Here is a 16,406-nt window from a genome sequence, read left to right as displayed (position 1 = left end):
AATAATATCTGTATATAAATGGCATTTGTTTGATTTAACGAATCAACGAAGAACAATAATATTGTCAACGGTTTTCTATTTTCTAATCATTAATAAGAGACAATTCTAGATAAATTTTTATGCTAGACATTTCTCAGTATCATTTGATTGAAAAAGAAAATATTTCTCTTCGTTTTTCACATTCAAATTATTTACTAATGTGAGATAATGTTTTTCATATATTTTTTAATATTATGAATAAAATAATTAAATTATTATTATCCAATAATATACCATATGCTTATAAAATTTCATTATAAAATTTGTATAAGCAACTTAATTAGCATAGTCTTACAACCCTCAACCATATGTAGTCCAAGCAGCACTATAAAATTAATTAAAGTACATAACAGCATGGACTGCGATATGCGTTCAAAATGTCGATGTTCATGTGTCCTGCAGTTCACACGATGACGCACAGTTTGCTGCGTTCTTCATCGACCCATGAGCCGAGTGATCCACCGCTTAGAGTTTTATAAATTGGTTTCTTAATTTTGTCAAATATGTTTTTATTGAAAGAAATTAAAAATACACCATTTTACTGGCATATATCAATTCCTTCAATAAATTTATTTTTATACCTAAAACGAATGCTGCGAAATGTCTTAGTTTTATATAACCAATATATATCAAAGTATTTCTTTTTAAATTGCATTTATTGTAAATAAATATATATATATATATATTAATACTTTTTTAGCGATATAAATTGAAATTTATATAAAACATTAACCTGTATAAAACCAGGTACAACATTGTACATTTTAGGTTGTTGCATTATCCAATGTATGCGCATAACTGAGATGAACAATACATATCGCAACGCGTGTATATTATGGTCCATATACACACAGTATTTTAATTGTGTTTATATACAATAATAATTTAATATTATTATTTTAATAATTCGATTTGCTTGTTCGAATTTTTATTTGTTTGTTTTGGCTGCTTATTATTTCTCTCATATGTATTAAATACAATATATAATTTTAATATTTGCATTATTTCGATTTGCTTGTTCGAAATTTCATTTGATCTATATTAGATCATATACATTTTGGCAATTCATATTTTATTTGTATTACTATAATGTATTTATTATAATATAAACAAATATTTTATTAACGGTAAGGATATACAATAATAATTTAATATTATTATTTTAATAATTCGATTTGCTTGTTCGAATTTTTATTTGTTTGCTTTGGCTGCTTATTATTTCTCTCATATGTATTAAATACAATATATAATTTTAATATTTGCATTATTTCGATTTGCTTGTTCGAAATTTTATTTGATCTATATTAGATCTCATATACATTTTGGCAATTCATATTTTATTTGTATTATTATAATGTATTTATTATAATATAAACAAATATTTTATTAACGGTAAGGATATACAATAATAATTTAATATTATTATTTTAATAATTCGATTTGCTTGTTCGAATTTTTATTTGTTTGCTTTGGCTGCTTATTATTTCTCTCATATGTATTAAATACAATATATAATTTTAATATTTGCATTATTTCGATTTGCTTGTTCGAAATTTTATTTGATCTATATTAGATCTCATATACATTTTGGCAATTCATATTTTATTTGTATTATTATAATGTATTTATTATAATATAAACAAATATTTTATTAACGGTAAGGATATACAATAATAATTTAATATTATTATTTTAATAATTCGATTTGCTTGTTCGAATTTTTATTTGTTTGCTTTGGCTGCTTATTAATTTCTCTCATATGTATTAAATACAATATATAATTTTAATATTTGCATTATTTCGATTTGCTTGTTCGAAATTTCATTTGATCTATAATAGATCTCATATACATTTTGGCAATTCATATTTTATTTGTAATACTATAATGTATTTATTATAATATAAACAAATATTTTATTAACGGTAAGGATATTAAAACATTAATGATCCTTCCGCAGGTTCACCTACGGAAACCTTGTTACGACTTTTACTTCCTCTAAATAATCAAGTTCGGTCAACTTTTGCGAAACAACCGTAACACGCAAGGCGTCACAGTGATCACGTCCGGAGACCTCACTAAATAATTCAATCGGTAGTAGCGACGGGCGGTGTGTACAAAGGGCAGGGACGTAATCAATGCGAGTTAATGACTCACACTTACTGGGAATTCCAAGTTCATGTGAACAGTTTCAGTTCACAATCCCAAGCATGAAAGTGGTTCAGCGGTTTACCCGGACCTCTCGGTCTAGGAAATACACGTTGATACTTTCATTGTAGCGCGCGTGCAGCCCAGGACATCTAAGGGCATCACAGACCTGTTATTGCTCAATCTCATTATTGCTAGACGCAATTTGTCCATTTAAGAAGCTAGTGTCCTTATAATGGGACAAACCAACAGGTACGGCTCCACTTATATAAACACATTCAAACACAATAAACATTTTACTGCCACCATGAATGAAGGCTATATAAGCTTCAACACCATAATCCTGAAGATATCTATTTAATATATTTGAGTCTCGTTCGTTATCGGAATTAACCAGACAAATCACTCCACGAACTAAGAACGGCCATGCACCACCACCCATAGATTCGAGAAAGAGCTATCAATCTGTCTTACACACTTATGTTCGGACCTGGTAAGTTTTCCCGTGTTGAGTCAAATTAAGCCGCAGGCTCCACTCCTGGTGGTGCCCTTCCGTCAATTCCTTTAAGTTTCAGCTTTGCAACCATACTTCCCCCGGAGCCCAAAAGCTTTGGTTTCCCGGGAAGCGACTGAGAGAGCCATAAAAGTAGCTACACCCAATTGCTAGCTGGCATCGTTTATGGTTAGAACTAGGGCGGTATCTGATCGCCTTCGAACCTCTAACTTTCGTTCTTGATTAATGAAAACATCTTTGGCAAATGCTTTCGCTTAAGTTAGTCTTACGACGGTCCAAGAATTTCACCTCTCGCGTCGTAATACTAATGCCCCCAAACTGCTTCTATTAATCATTACCTCTTGATCTGAAAACCAATGAAAGCAGAACAGAGGTCTTATTTCATTATCCCATGCACAGAATATTCAGGCATTTGAAGCCTGCTTTAAGCACTCTAATTTGTTCAAAGTAATTGTACCGGCCCACAATAACACTCGTTTAAGAGCACTAATGCAGGTTTTTAAATAGGAGGAACATATGAAAAAATACAAGTATCTAAGCACATGTAAGAACTCCACCGGTAATACGCTTACATACATAAAGGTATAGTACTAACCACAATTGTAAGTTGTACTACCCGTATGAAGCACAAGTTCAACTACGAACGTTTTAACCGCAACAACTTTAATATACGCTATTGGAGCTGGAATTACCGCGGCTGCTGGCACCAGACTTGCCCTCCAATTGGTCCTTGTTAAAGGATTTAAAGTGTACTCATTCCAATTACAGGGCCTCGGATATGAGTCCTGTATTGTTATTTTTCGTCACTACCTCCCCGAGCTGGGAGTGGGTAATTTACGCGCCTGCTGCCTTCCTTAGATGTGGTAGCCGTTTCTCAGGCTCCCTCTCCGGAATCGAACCCTGATTCCCCGTTACCCGTTGCAACCATGGTAGTCCTAGATACTACCATCAAAAGTTGATAGGGCAGACATTTGAAAGATCTGTCGTCGGTACAAGACCATACGATCTGCATGTTATCTAGAGTTCAACCAATATAACGATCTTGCGATCGCTTGGTTTTAGCCTAATAAAAGCACATGTTCCATAAGGTTCATGTTTTAATTGCATGTATTAGCTCTAGAATTACCACAGTTATCCAAGTAACTGTTAACGATCTAAGGAACCATAACTGATATAATGAGCCTTTTGCGGTTTCACTTTTAATTCGTGTGTACTTAGACATGCATGGCTTAATCTTTGAGACAAGCATATAACTACTGGCAGGATCAACCAGAATAATGTTTTTATTCATATTTCATTCATATTTTTTGAATAGAAATTAGCAATATATATGTTGTTATAGATTTTATTTCTATCGAATACGGCCATTTTTATATAGCATTCGTATACGTTTGTTTTCCAATTTATACTTGTTTCGCCACTAATAATAACAAGTTTTTATTGATGTCAAAAAGAATCATATTCTTTATAAACACAATATTTATTTTTCATATATTTTCTTTATATATGCACATTTCATTCTAAAATATCATTTTTGTTCGACATACATAATATATTGTATCCACACATGTACAATTTTTGTTTAACCAATATAAGATATTGAGTTAATCATTTGTATTTTGACGATAAATTTAAAATTTATCTATATATATCCATATAAGTCTCTGGTAATATATAAAATAGAACCGAGTGTATATATATAATTATTACTACTATATTTATTTCTTAAATAATATATACTTATATATTATTTATATATATACTCTTTATTATATATTATATAATTTCTTAAATAACTCTCTTAATAGCTATTTTTTATTATCAACAATATAAGTTGATATTAATATTGAAAATGTATTCATAATTACATTTTTATATTTCTTTGGTAGACTTTTATGTACTATTATTATTTAATAATACACATATAATATAAATCATGTTAGCCTACCTCCTAAAATTAACGATAAAATTCGGAAACAATTTGTTATTCTATGTACAATAGAAACTTGGCCTTTGTTTCAACGTTATTATCTTTGGGCTTAAAATATTAACCGCGGAGCCAAGTCTCGTATTCAAATAAATGAATAAAGAAACAAATTTGACGGATAATATCTTCTCTACTGACATATGTCAATAGCAGACGGCCGGCCCATTGACCATCCTATAGTAGTTTTTGGACACGCTGTCTCCCATTCGGGTATATTCAATTTACTTTGCCACTCACCCATATAGTGTTCTCTTATATAATAAGACAACGCACTTTTATATTCATTATATGGATATATTGCCTTCCTCATATTTGCCACACCACCTATAGTAGTTTTTGGACACGCTGTCTCCCATTCGGGTATATTCAATTTACTTTGCCACTCACCCATATAGTGTTCTCTTATATAATAAGAAAACGCACTTTTATTTTCATTATATGGATATATTGCCTTCCTCATATTTGCCACACCACCTATAGTAGTTTTTGGACACGCTGTCTCCCATTCGGGTATATTCAATTTACTTTGCCACTCACCCATATAGTGTTCTCTTATATAATAAGAAAACGCACTTTTATTTTCATTATATGGATATATTGCCTTCCTCATATTTGCCACACCACCTATAGTAGTTTTTGGACACGCTGTCTCCCATTCGGGTATATTCAATTCTCTTTGCCACTCACCCTTATAGTATTCTCTTATTTAATAAGAATACTAAAATACTTCTCATATTATAGATGTAATCTATTAACTTCTCAATATCCATACGGTTTATGTATGGTATTGACAAAATCCTATGCATTTGCATAAGATTTATTTTGCCACAATTTATAGTACTAGTGCCGCCCTCACTAGGTATAAATATCTCATTTCGCTAGTAGTGTATGGGCAAATTCTACTAGCTATTCTCATAAATATGTCACTTATATGCCATATCTATACAATTCATGCACTTTTATATGTATATTTGCTATATTATACATTATTATGCCTTATAGGTATTATACCTATAAGCCACATCCATACGATTGCTTAATATAAATATATGTATAATTTTTTATACATATTTTTTTTTTATTTATGTATGGTTTTTTATTCATATCCATATACTGTATTCACTTTTATATGGATATGATTGGCGTTTTATATAGTATTGACAAAATCATAAGTTTGACCAATACGAGGAGAGGTCCGCCAACGACCACCTCCCTATAGGTGTTTTTGGACACGCTGTCTCCCATTCGACTGCTTACTATACTAGGGGCTACCCGCTCCGTATGATATTCTCTCATATAACAAGAGAATGCAAGAAATATTCGTATTTTATGAATATAATCCATTTATTTTTCAATATAAGCCACATCCATACGATTGCTTAATATAAATATATGTATAATTTTTTATACATATTTTTTTTTTATTTATGTATGGTTTTTTATTCATATCCATATACTGTATTCACTTTTATATGGATATGATTGGCGTTTTATATAGTATTGACAAAATCATAAGTTTGACCAATACGAGGAGAGGTCCGCCAACGACCACCTCCCTATAGGTGTTTTTGGACACGCTGTCTCCCATTCGACTGCTTACTATACTAGGGGCTACCCGCTCCGTATGATATTCTCTCATATAACAAGAGAATGCAAGAAATATTCGTATTTTATGAATATAATCCATTTATTTTTCAATATCCATACGTTTTACTTAGTTTTTTGTACGGTATTGACAAAATCCTATGCATTTGCATAAGATTTATTTTGCCACAATTTATAGTACTAGTGCCGCCCTCACTAGGTATAAATATCTCATTTCGCTAGTAGTGTATGGGCAAATTCTACTAGCTATTCTCATAAATATGTCACTTATATGCCATATCTATACAATTCATGCACTTTTATATGTATATTTGCTATATTATACATTATTATGCCTTATAGGTATTATACCTATAAGCCACATCCATACGATTGCTTAATATAAATATATGTATAATTTTTTATACATATTTTTTTTTATTTATGTATGGTTTTTTATTCATATCCATATACTGTATTCACTTTTATATGGATATGCTTGGCGTTTTATATAGTATTGACAAAATCATAAGTTTGACCAATACGAGGAGAGGTCCGCCAACGACCACCTCCCTATAGGTGTTTTTGGACACGCTGTCTCCCATTCGACTGCTTACTATACTAGGGGCTACCCGCTCCGTATGATATTCTCTCATATAACAAGAGAATGCAAGAAATATTCGTATTTTATGAATATAATCCATTTATTTTTCAATATCCATACGTTTTACTTAGTTTTTTGTACGGTATTGACAAAATCCTATGCATTTGCATAAGATTTATTTTGCCACAATTTATAGTACTAGTGCCGCCCTCACTAGGTATAAATATCTCATTTCGCTAGTAGTGTATGGGGAAATTCTACTAGCTATTCTCATAAATATGTCACTTATATGCCATATCTATACAATTCATGCACTTTTATATGTATATTTGCTATATTATACATTATTATGCCTTATAGGTATTATACCTATAAGCCACATCCATACGATTGCTTAATATAAATATATGTATAATTTTTTATACATATTTTTTTTTTATTTTTGTATGGTTTTTTATTCATATCCATATACTGTATTCAATTTTATATGGATATGATTGGCGTTTTATATAGTATTGACAAAATCATAAGTTTGACCAATACGAGGAGAGGTCCGCCAACGACCACCTCCCTATAGGTGTTTTTGGACACGCTGTCTCCCATTCGACTGCTTACTATACTAGGGGCTACCCGCTCCGTATGATATTCTCTCATATAACAAGAGAATGCAAGAAATATTCGTATTTTATGAATATAATCCATTTATTTTTCAATATCCATACGTTTTACTTAGTTTTTTGTACGGTATTGACAAAATCCTATGCATTTGCATAAGATTTATTTTGCCACAATTTATAGTACTAGTGCCGCCCTCACTAGGTATAAATATCTCATTTCGCTAGTAGTGTATGGGCAAATTCTACTAGCTATTCTCATAAATATGTCACTTATATGCCATATCTATACAATTCATGCACTTTTATATGTATATTTGCTATATTATACATTATTATGCCTTATAGGTATTATACCTATAAGCCACATCCATACGATTGCTTAATATAAATATATGTATAATTTTTTATACATATTTTTTTTTATTTATGTATGGTTTTTTATTCATATCCATATACTGTATTCACTTTTATATGGATATGATTGGCGTTTTATATAGTATTGACAAAATCATAAGTTTGACCAATACGAGGAGAGGTCCGCCAACGACCACCTCCCTATAGGTGTTTTTGGACACGCTGTCTCCCATTCGACTGCTTACTATACTAGGGGCTACCCGCTCCGTATGATATTCTCTCATATAACAAGAGAATGCAAGAAATATTCGTATTTTATGAATATAATCCATTTATTTTTCAATATCCATACGTTTTACTTAGTTTTTTGTACGGTATTGACAAAATCCTATGCATTTGCATAAGATTTATTTTGCCACAATTTATAGTACTAGTGCCGCCCTCACTAGGTATAAATATCTCATTTCGCTAGTAGTGTATGGGCAAATTCTACTAGCTATTCTCATAAATATGTCACTTATATGCCATATCTATACAATTCATGCACTTTTATATGTATATTTGCTATATTATACATTATTATGCCTTATAGGTATTATACCTATAAGCCACATCCATACGATTGCTTAATATAAATATATGTATAATTTTTTATACATATTTTTTTTTTATTTATGTATGGTTTTTTATTCATATCCATATACTGTATTCACTTTTATATGGATATGATTGGCGTTTTATATAGTATTGACAAAATCATAAGTTTGACCAATACGAGGAGAGGTCCGCCAACGACCACCTCCCTATAGGTGTTTTTGGACACGCTGTCTCCCATTCGACTGCTTACTATACTAGGGGCTACCCGCTCCGTATGATATTCTCTCATATAACAAGAGAATGCAAGAAATATTCGTATTTTATGAATATAATCCATTTATTTTTCAATATCCATACGTTTTACTTAGTTTTTTGTACGGTATTGACAAAATCCTATGCATTTGCATAAGATTTATTTTGCCACAATTTATAGTACTAGTGCCGCCCTCACTAGGTATAAATATCTCATTTCGCTAGTAGTGTATGGGCAAATTCTACTAGCTATTCTCATAAATGCCTTCTTTATGCCATATCTATACAATTTATGCACTTTTATATGTATATTTGCTAATATTATACATTATTATGCCTTATAGGTATTATACCTATAAGCCATATACATACGATTTCATTTTTTTATTTATATATGGTTTTGTATTTATAACCATATACCGTATTTACTTTTATAAGGATATGATTGGCGTTTTATATAGTATTGACAAAATTATAAGTTTGACAAACACTTTTTTAAGTCTTTTAGTTAAAATTGTCATTTTTAATTGACTATCTAAACACTAGATATATTTGCACATGGAGCAAAGAGTATAAAAATTGGTCGCGTCACTAATAATATCGCGATACATTTTTACTACCATCAAAATACCACATACGTTTATATGTCCTCTTTATTTAATTTGGTTTCTAAACCTCAGGAATAGTTTTAATTATATGTGCGCTCTAAGTTGAATGAATTTCTTGAATCTCTTTACTTGAATTTCTAAGACTTAAAAATATTTATAAATAGATGTCCTATTGCATAATATTTTTTTATCGCTTCACTTATAAAATAACGATCCTGCCTTTCTACCTTTGAATAAACATTCATATAAACATGGAGAAAAAAACGTTCGCGTCACTAACAGTATGTGACGATAAAATTTTGCTAACATTAAAAGGAACATATTTTTATATGTCAACTCTTAGTTGAATTGGTCTATTGCTTAAGATTCTAGACCTTAGGAATATTTTTATATTATATGTTTGCCAATCTTCGCGTCACTAAAAAGATGACGATTCATATTGTTATTATTAGATGGTCGAGTTGTACTTATATTGATATGTTAATCAAATTGGTCTCTTACTTGAAAATCTAGACCTTAGGAATATTTTTATATTATATGTTTGCCAATCTTCGCGTCACTAATAAGATGACGATTCATATTATTATTAGATGGTCGAGTTGTACTTATATTGATATGTTAATCAAATTGGTCTCTTACTTGAAAATCTAGACCTTAGGAATATTTTTATATTATATGTTTGCCAATCTTCGCGTCACTAATAAGATGACGATTCATATTATTATTAGATGGTCGAGTTGTACTTATATTGATATGTTAATCAAATTGGTCTCTTACTTGAAAATCTAGACCTTAGGAATATTTTTATATTATATGTTTGCCAATCTTCGCGTCACTAATAAGATGACGATTCATATTGTTATTATTAGATGGTCGAGTTGTACTTATATTGATATGTTAATCAAATTGGTCTCTTACTTGAAAATCTAGACCTTAGGAATATTTTTATATTATATGTTTGCCAATCTTCGCGTCACTAATAAGATGACGATTCATATTGTTATTATTAGATGGTCGAGTTGTACTTATATTGATATGTTAATCAAATTGGTCTCTTACTTGAAAATCTAGACCTTAGGAATATTTTTATATTATATGTTTGCCAATCTTCGCGTCACTAATAAGATGACGATTCATATTGTTATTATTAGATGGTCGAGTTGTACTTATATTGATATGTTAATCAAATTGGTCTCTTACTTGAAAATCTAGACCTTAGGAATGTAATATATAAAGGATTAAAAATTCGCCACAAAGCCAAGCAAACAATCAATGCATACAAATAGATTGTTGGTTGAACTTTATATAAGAAGTTCAACACAACAAATAAATTATGCAATTTTATTATCGAATCATCAAGCAAAGGATAAGCTTCAGTGGATCGCAGTATGGCAGCTGCTCAACCACTTACAACACCTTGCCTGTTACAAAAGTCGTTTACAATTGATTCTAGGCTTTGTCATTGTATTAAATAATGCTTTTATATGTAACTAGCGCGGCATCAGGTGATCAAAGATCCTCCCAATTTACTATGTTACAAATTACATTGGCATCACATCCATTGTCGTTTAAAAAGTAAATTATAAACTTTAAATGGTTTAGAAGCCATACAATGCAAATTGCCCCTTATTTATCATTGCAGTCCAGCACGGATACGACCTTAGAGGCGTTCAGGCATAATCCAACGGACGTAGCGTCATACCACTGTTCGCTCGAACAAGTATTGTGCCATTGGTCCGTACCTGCGGTTCCTCTCGTACTACGCAGGAATGCTGTCGCAACAACGTTTTGTCATTAGTAGGGTAAAACTAACCTGTCTCACGACGGTCTAAACCCAGCTCACGTTCCCTTGCATGGGTGAACAATCCAACGCTTGGTGAATTTTGCTTCACAATGATAGGAAGAGCCGACATCGAAGGATCAAAAAGCGACGTCGCTATGAACGCTTGGCCGCCACAAGCCAGTTATCCCTATGGTAACTTTTCTGACACCTCTTGTTAAAAACTCTTTAAACCAAAAGGATCGATAGGCCGAGCTTTTGCTGTCCCTGTGTGTACTGAACACCGAGATCAAGTCAGCATTTGCCCTTTTGCTCTATGTGTGGTTTCTGTCCGCACTGAGCTGGCCTTGGGACACCTCCGTTATTATTTGAGAGATGTACCGCCCCAGTCAAACTCCCTACCTGGCAATGTCCTTGAATTGGATCATACCTGAGTAATTGGAGTTATACCAAATTTTCAAATCAAAAATACATAAATGCACCGTTTTATTAAAGAATTTGTTTGCGATTATATAACAAACTCGTGATACTTTGATCAAGAAGCTTGCATCAAAACCCAATACCATAAGATATAATAAATATATCCGTATAATGGCTAGGAAATGATACACGTTCCATTTAATCAAGTAAGTAAGGAAACAATAAGAGTAGTGGTATTTCATTGGCGATACCAAACCGAGGTCTAATATCTCCCACTTATTCTACACCTCTTATGTCTCCTTACACTGCCAGATTAGAGTCAAGCTCAAAAGGGTCTTCTTTCCCCGCTAATTATTCCAAGCCCGTTCCCTTGGCTGTGGTTTCGCTAGATAGTAGATAGGGACAGTAGGAATCTCGTTAATCCATTCATGCGCGTCACTAATTAGATGACGAGGCATTTGGCTACCTTAAGAGAGTCATAGTTACTCCCGCCGTTGACCCGCGCTTACTTGAATTTCTTCACTTTGACATTCAGAGCACTGGGCAGAAATCACATTGTGTCAACACCCGCTAGGGCCATCACAATGCTTTGTTTTAATTAGACAGTCGGATTCCCCAAGTCCGTGCCAGTTCTGAATTGATTGTTAATTGATAATCGTTATAATTAATAAGAACTAATTGGTTTAACCCAATTAGTATTCTTAAAAATTTTAGCAAGAAAGTTCCACAATTGGCTACGTAACTAAACTATCCGGGGAACAAGTAACTAACATAAATGCTAGAAACTCTATTTACCCAGAACGAGCACATAAACCATGTTATTGTTTCCCAATCAAGCCCGACTATCTCAATCTTCAGAGCCAATCCTTATCCCGAAGTTACGGATCTAATTTGCCGACTTCCCTTACCTACATTATTCTATCGACTAGAGACTCTTCACCTTGGAGACCAGCTGCGGATATTGGTACGGCCTGTTGAGAAGTTTGCGTGTCCCCACCATAAATTTTCAAGGTCCGAGGAGAAAATATCGACACAACAGTATATGTCATGCTCTTCTAGCCCATCTACCATATCTCTCTGCGAAAGACTTCCATGGTAGTACGGCTATAAAACAGAAAAGAAAACTCTTCCGATATCTCTCGACGGCTTCTTTATGGTCGTTCCTGTTGCCAGGATGAGCACGAGGCCCATATTTAATAACAAACGGATACTCAACAGGTTACGGAATTGGAACCGTATTCCCTTTCGTTCAAAATTATTCAAGTATATTAATTTAGCTAGATTTTATATAATATATATATTTGTTTGGCATTTGTATTTTACTTGAAAATTTTCGGCTTTCGCCTTGAACTTAGGACCGACTAACTCGTGATCAACCACTGTTCACACGAAACCCTTCTCCACTTCAGTCCTCCAAGGTCTCATTCGATTATTTGCTACTACCACCAAGATCTGTACCAATGGCAGCTCCATGCAGGCTTACGCCAAACACTTCTACGCATACCATTGTACCTTCCTACTCACTAAAGTTTCAAAATTTATATTACAAGTAATATAAATCATCTACTTTAGCGGTAATGTATAGGTATACAACTTAAGCGCCATCCATTTTAAGGGCTAGTTGCTTCGGCAGGTGAGTTGTTACACACTCCTTAGCGGATTTCGACTTCCATGATCACCGTCCTGCTGTTTTAAGCAACCAACGCCTTTCATGGTATCTGCATGAGTTGTTAATTTGGGCACCGTAACATTACGTTTGGTTCATCCCACAGCGCCAGTTCTGCTTACCAAAAGTGGCCCACTGGGCACATTATATCATAACCTTGAACTTCATATCAAGAAAGTTAAGGTTCTTACCCATTTAAAGTTTGAGAATAGGTTAAGATCGTTTCGACCCTAAGGCCTCTAATCATTCGCTTTACCAGATAAGATTATTTTATATAATATTAAAATGCACCAGCTATCCTGAGGGAAACTTCGGAAGGAACCAGCTACTAGATGGTTCGATTGGTCTTTCGCCCCTATACTCAATTCTGACAATCGATTTGCACGTCAGAACTGTTTCGGTCTTCCATCAGGGTTTCCCCTGACTTCAACCTGATCAAGTATAGTTCACCATCTTTCGGGTCACAGCATATATGCTCAAGGTACGTTCCAGTTAGAGGCATAAATAATATAAATATCATTATACATAACTATATAGAACGCCCCGGGATTGTGTTAATTAGCTATAAATAGTTAAAAAACTAATCCCATTATTAGTCAAGTTAATTACGCTATTAGGTTTATATCCCAATAACTTGCACATATGTTAGACTCCTTGGTCCGTGTTTCAAGACGGGTCCCGAAGGTATCCTGAATCTTTCGCATTGTTAATCCTACAAGTGCATATAATAAACACAAAAATCAATGATAATTATGCCATTATATAATTCCGAAAAATTAACGCACTGTATTCATATAAATCTATCAGCACTTTATCAAATTAATAACATTTATTCTGTGTTAAAATGCAAGCAAATTAATTTGAATAAACTATAAGTTATATTTTATGATAAATTTGGTATGCTAATAGATTACAATGTCCTTATATGGAAAAAATGCACACTATTATCATAATATTGTTTAAATATTACAATTCTAATGATGAATTTTCCATAACGGATATTCAGGTTCATCGGGCTTAACCTCTAAGCAGTTTCACGTACTGTTTAACTCTCTATTCAGAGTTCTTTTCAACTTTCCCTCACGGTACTTGTTTACTATCGGTCTCATGGTTATATTTAGTTTTAGATGGAGTTTACCACCCACTTAGTGCTGCACTATCAAGCAACACGACTCTTTGGAAACATCATCTAGTAATCATTAACGTTATACGGGCCTGGCACCCTCTATGGGTAAATGGCCTCATTTAAGAAGGACTTAAATCGTTAATTTCTCATACTAGAATATTGACGCTCCATACACTGCATCTCACATTTGCCATATAGACAAAGTGACTTAGTGCTGAACTGATTTCTTTTCGCTCGCCGCTACTAAGAAAATCCTTGTTAGTTTCTTTTCCTCCCCTAATTAATATGCTTAAATTCAGGGGGTAGTCCCATATGAGTTGAGGTTGTGTATAACTTTTATATGCAATTAATTCTTTATATATAATGATAAAACATTTTATTAAATTCGTTATATTAATAATATCTGTATATAAATGGCATTTGTTTGATTTAACGAATCAACGAAGAACAATAATATTGTCAACGGTTTTCTATTTTCTAATCATTAATAAGAGACAATTCTAGATAAATTTTTATGCTAGACATTTCTCAGTATCATTTGATTGAAAAAGAAAATATTTCTCTTCGTTTTTCACATTCAAATTATTTACTAATGTGAGATAATGTTTTTCATATATTTTTTAATATTATGAATAAAATAATTAAATTATTATTATCCAATAATATACCATATGCTTATAAAATTTCATTATAAAATTTGTATAAGCAACTTAATTAGCATAGTCTTACAACCCTCAACCATATGTAGTCCAAGCAGCACTATAAAATTAATTAAAGTACATAACAGCATGGACTGCGATATGCGTTCAAAATGTCGATGTTCATGTGTCCTGCAGTTCACACGATGACGCACAGTTTGCTGCGTTCTTCATCGACCCATGAGCCGAGTGATCCACCGCTTAGAGTTTTATAAATTGGTTTCTTAATTTTGTCAAATATGTTTTTATTGAAAGAAATTAAAAATACACCATTTTACTGGCATATATCAATTCCTTCAATAAATTTATTTTTATACCTAAAACGAATGCTGCGAAATGTCTTAGTTTTATATAACCAATATATATCAAAGTATTTCTTTTTAAATTGCATTTATTGTAAATAAATATATATATATATATATATTAATACTTTTTTAGCGATATAAATTGAAATTTATATAAAACATTAACCTGTATAAAACCAGGTACAACATTGTACATTTTAGGTTGTTGCATTATCCAATGTATGCGCATAACTGAGATGAACAATACATATCGCAACGCGTGTATATTATGGTCCATATACACACAGTATTTTAATTGTGTTTATATACAATAATAATTTAATATTATTATTTTAATAATTCGATTTGCTTGTTCGAATTTTTATTTGTTTGTTTTGGCTGCTTATTATTTCTCTCATATGTATTAAATACAATATATAATTTTAATATTTGCATTATTTCGATTTGCTTGTTCGAAATTTCATTTGATCTATATTAGATCATATACATTTTGGCAATTCATATTTTATTTGTATTACTATAATGTATTTATTATAATATAAACAAATATTTTATTAACGGTAAGGATATACAATAATAATTTAATATTATTATTTTAATAATTCGATTTGCTTGTTCGAATTTTTATTTGTTTGCTTTGGCTGCTTATTATTTCTCTCATATGTATTAAATACAATATATAATTTTAATATTTGCATTATTTCGATTTGCTTGTTCGAAATTTTATTTGATCTATATTAGATCTCATATACATTTTGGCGATTCATATTTTATTTGTATTATTATAATGTATTTATTATAATATAAACAAATATTTTATTAACGGTAAGGATATACAATAATAATTTAATATTATTATTTTAATAATTCGATTTGCTTGTTCGAATTTTTATTTGTTTGCTTTGGCTGCTTATTAATTTCTCTCATATGTATTAAATACAATATATAATTTTAATATTTGCATTATTTCGATTTGCTTGTTCGAAATTTCATTTGATCTATAATAGATCTCATATACATTTTGGCAATTCATATTTTATTTGTAATACTATAATGTATTTATTATAATATAAACAAATATTTTATTAACGGTAAGGATATTAAAACAT

At 31.6% G+C, this 16,406-nt stretch overlaps 4 non-coding genes across 4 annotated transcripts; all 4 read right to left on the bottom strand.

The window, feature by feature from the left end:
* Positions 1-333: 333 nt before the first annotated feature.
* Positions 334-512, bottom strand: LOC127012162 (5.8S ribosomal RNA). Its single transcript, XR_007765688.1, has one exon. It is a non-coding gene; the product is annotated as a 5.8S ribosomal RNA (ribosomal RNA).
* A 1,468-nt stretch (positions 513-1,980) lies between these two features.
* LOC127012177 (small subunit ribosomal RNA) lies at positions 1,981-3,975 on the bottom strand. Its single transcript, XR_007765703.1, has one exon. It is a non-coding gene; the product is annotated as a small subunit ribosomal RNA (ribosomal RNA).
* A 6,674-nt stretch (positions 3,976-10,649) lies between these two features.
* On the bottom strand, positions 10,650-14,620 carry LOC127012191 (large subunit ribosomal RNA). The gene has a single exon (XR_007765717.1). It is a non-coding gene; the product is annotated as a large subunit ribosomal RNA (ribosomal RNA).
* A 402-nt stretch (positions 14,621-15,022) lies between these two features.
* Positions 15,023-15,201, bottom strand: LOC127012161 (5.8S ribosomal RNA). The gene has a single exon (XR_007765687.1). It is a non-coding gene; the product is annotated as a 5.8S ribosomal RNA (ribosomal RNA).
* Between the last annotated feature and the right edge of the window lie 1,205 nt (positions 15,202-16,406).

This window comes from Drosophila biarmipes, unplaced genomic scaffold (assembly GCF_025231255.1).
Source record: "Drosophila biarmipes strain raj3 unplaced genomic scaffold, RU_DBia_V1.1 ptg000026l, whole genome shotgun sequence".
Lineage (NCBI taxonomy): Eukaryota > Metazoa > Arthropoda > Insecta > Diptera > Drosophilidae > Drosophila > Drosophila biarmipes.
This window is presented reverse-complemented; position numbering and strand designations above follow the sequence as displayed.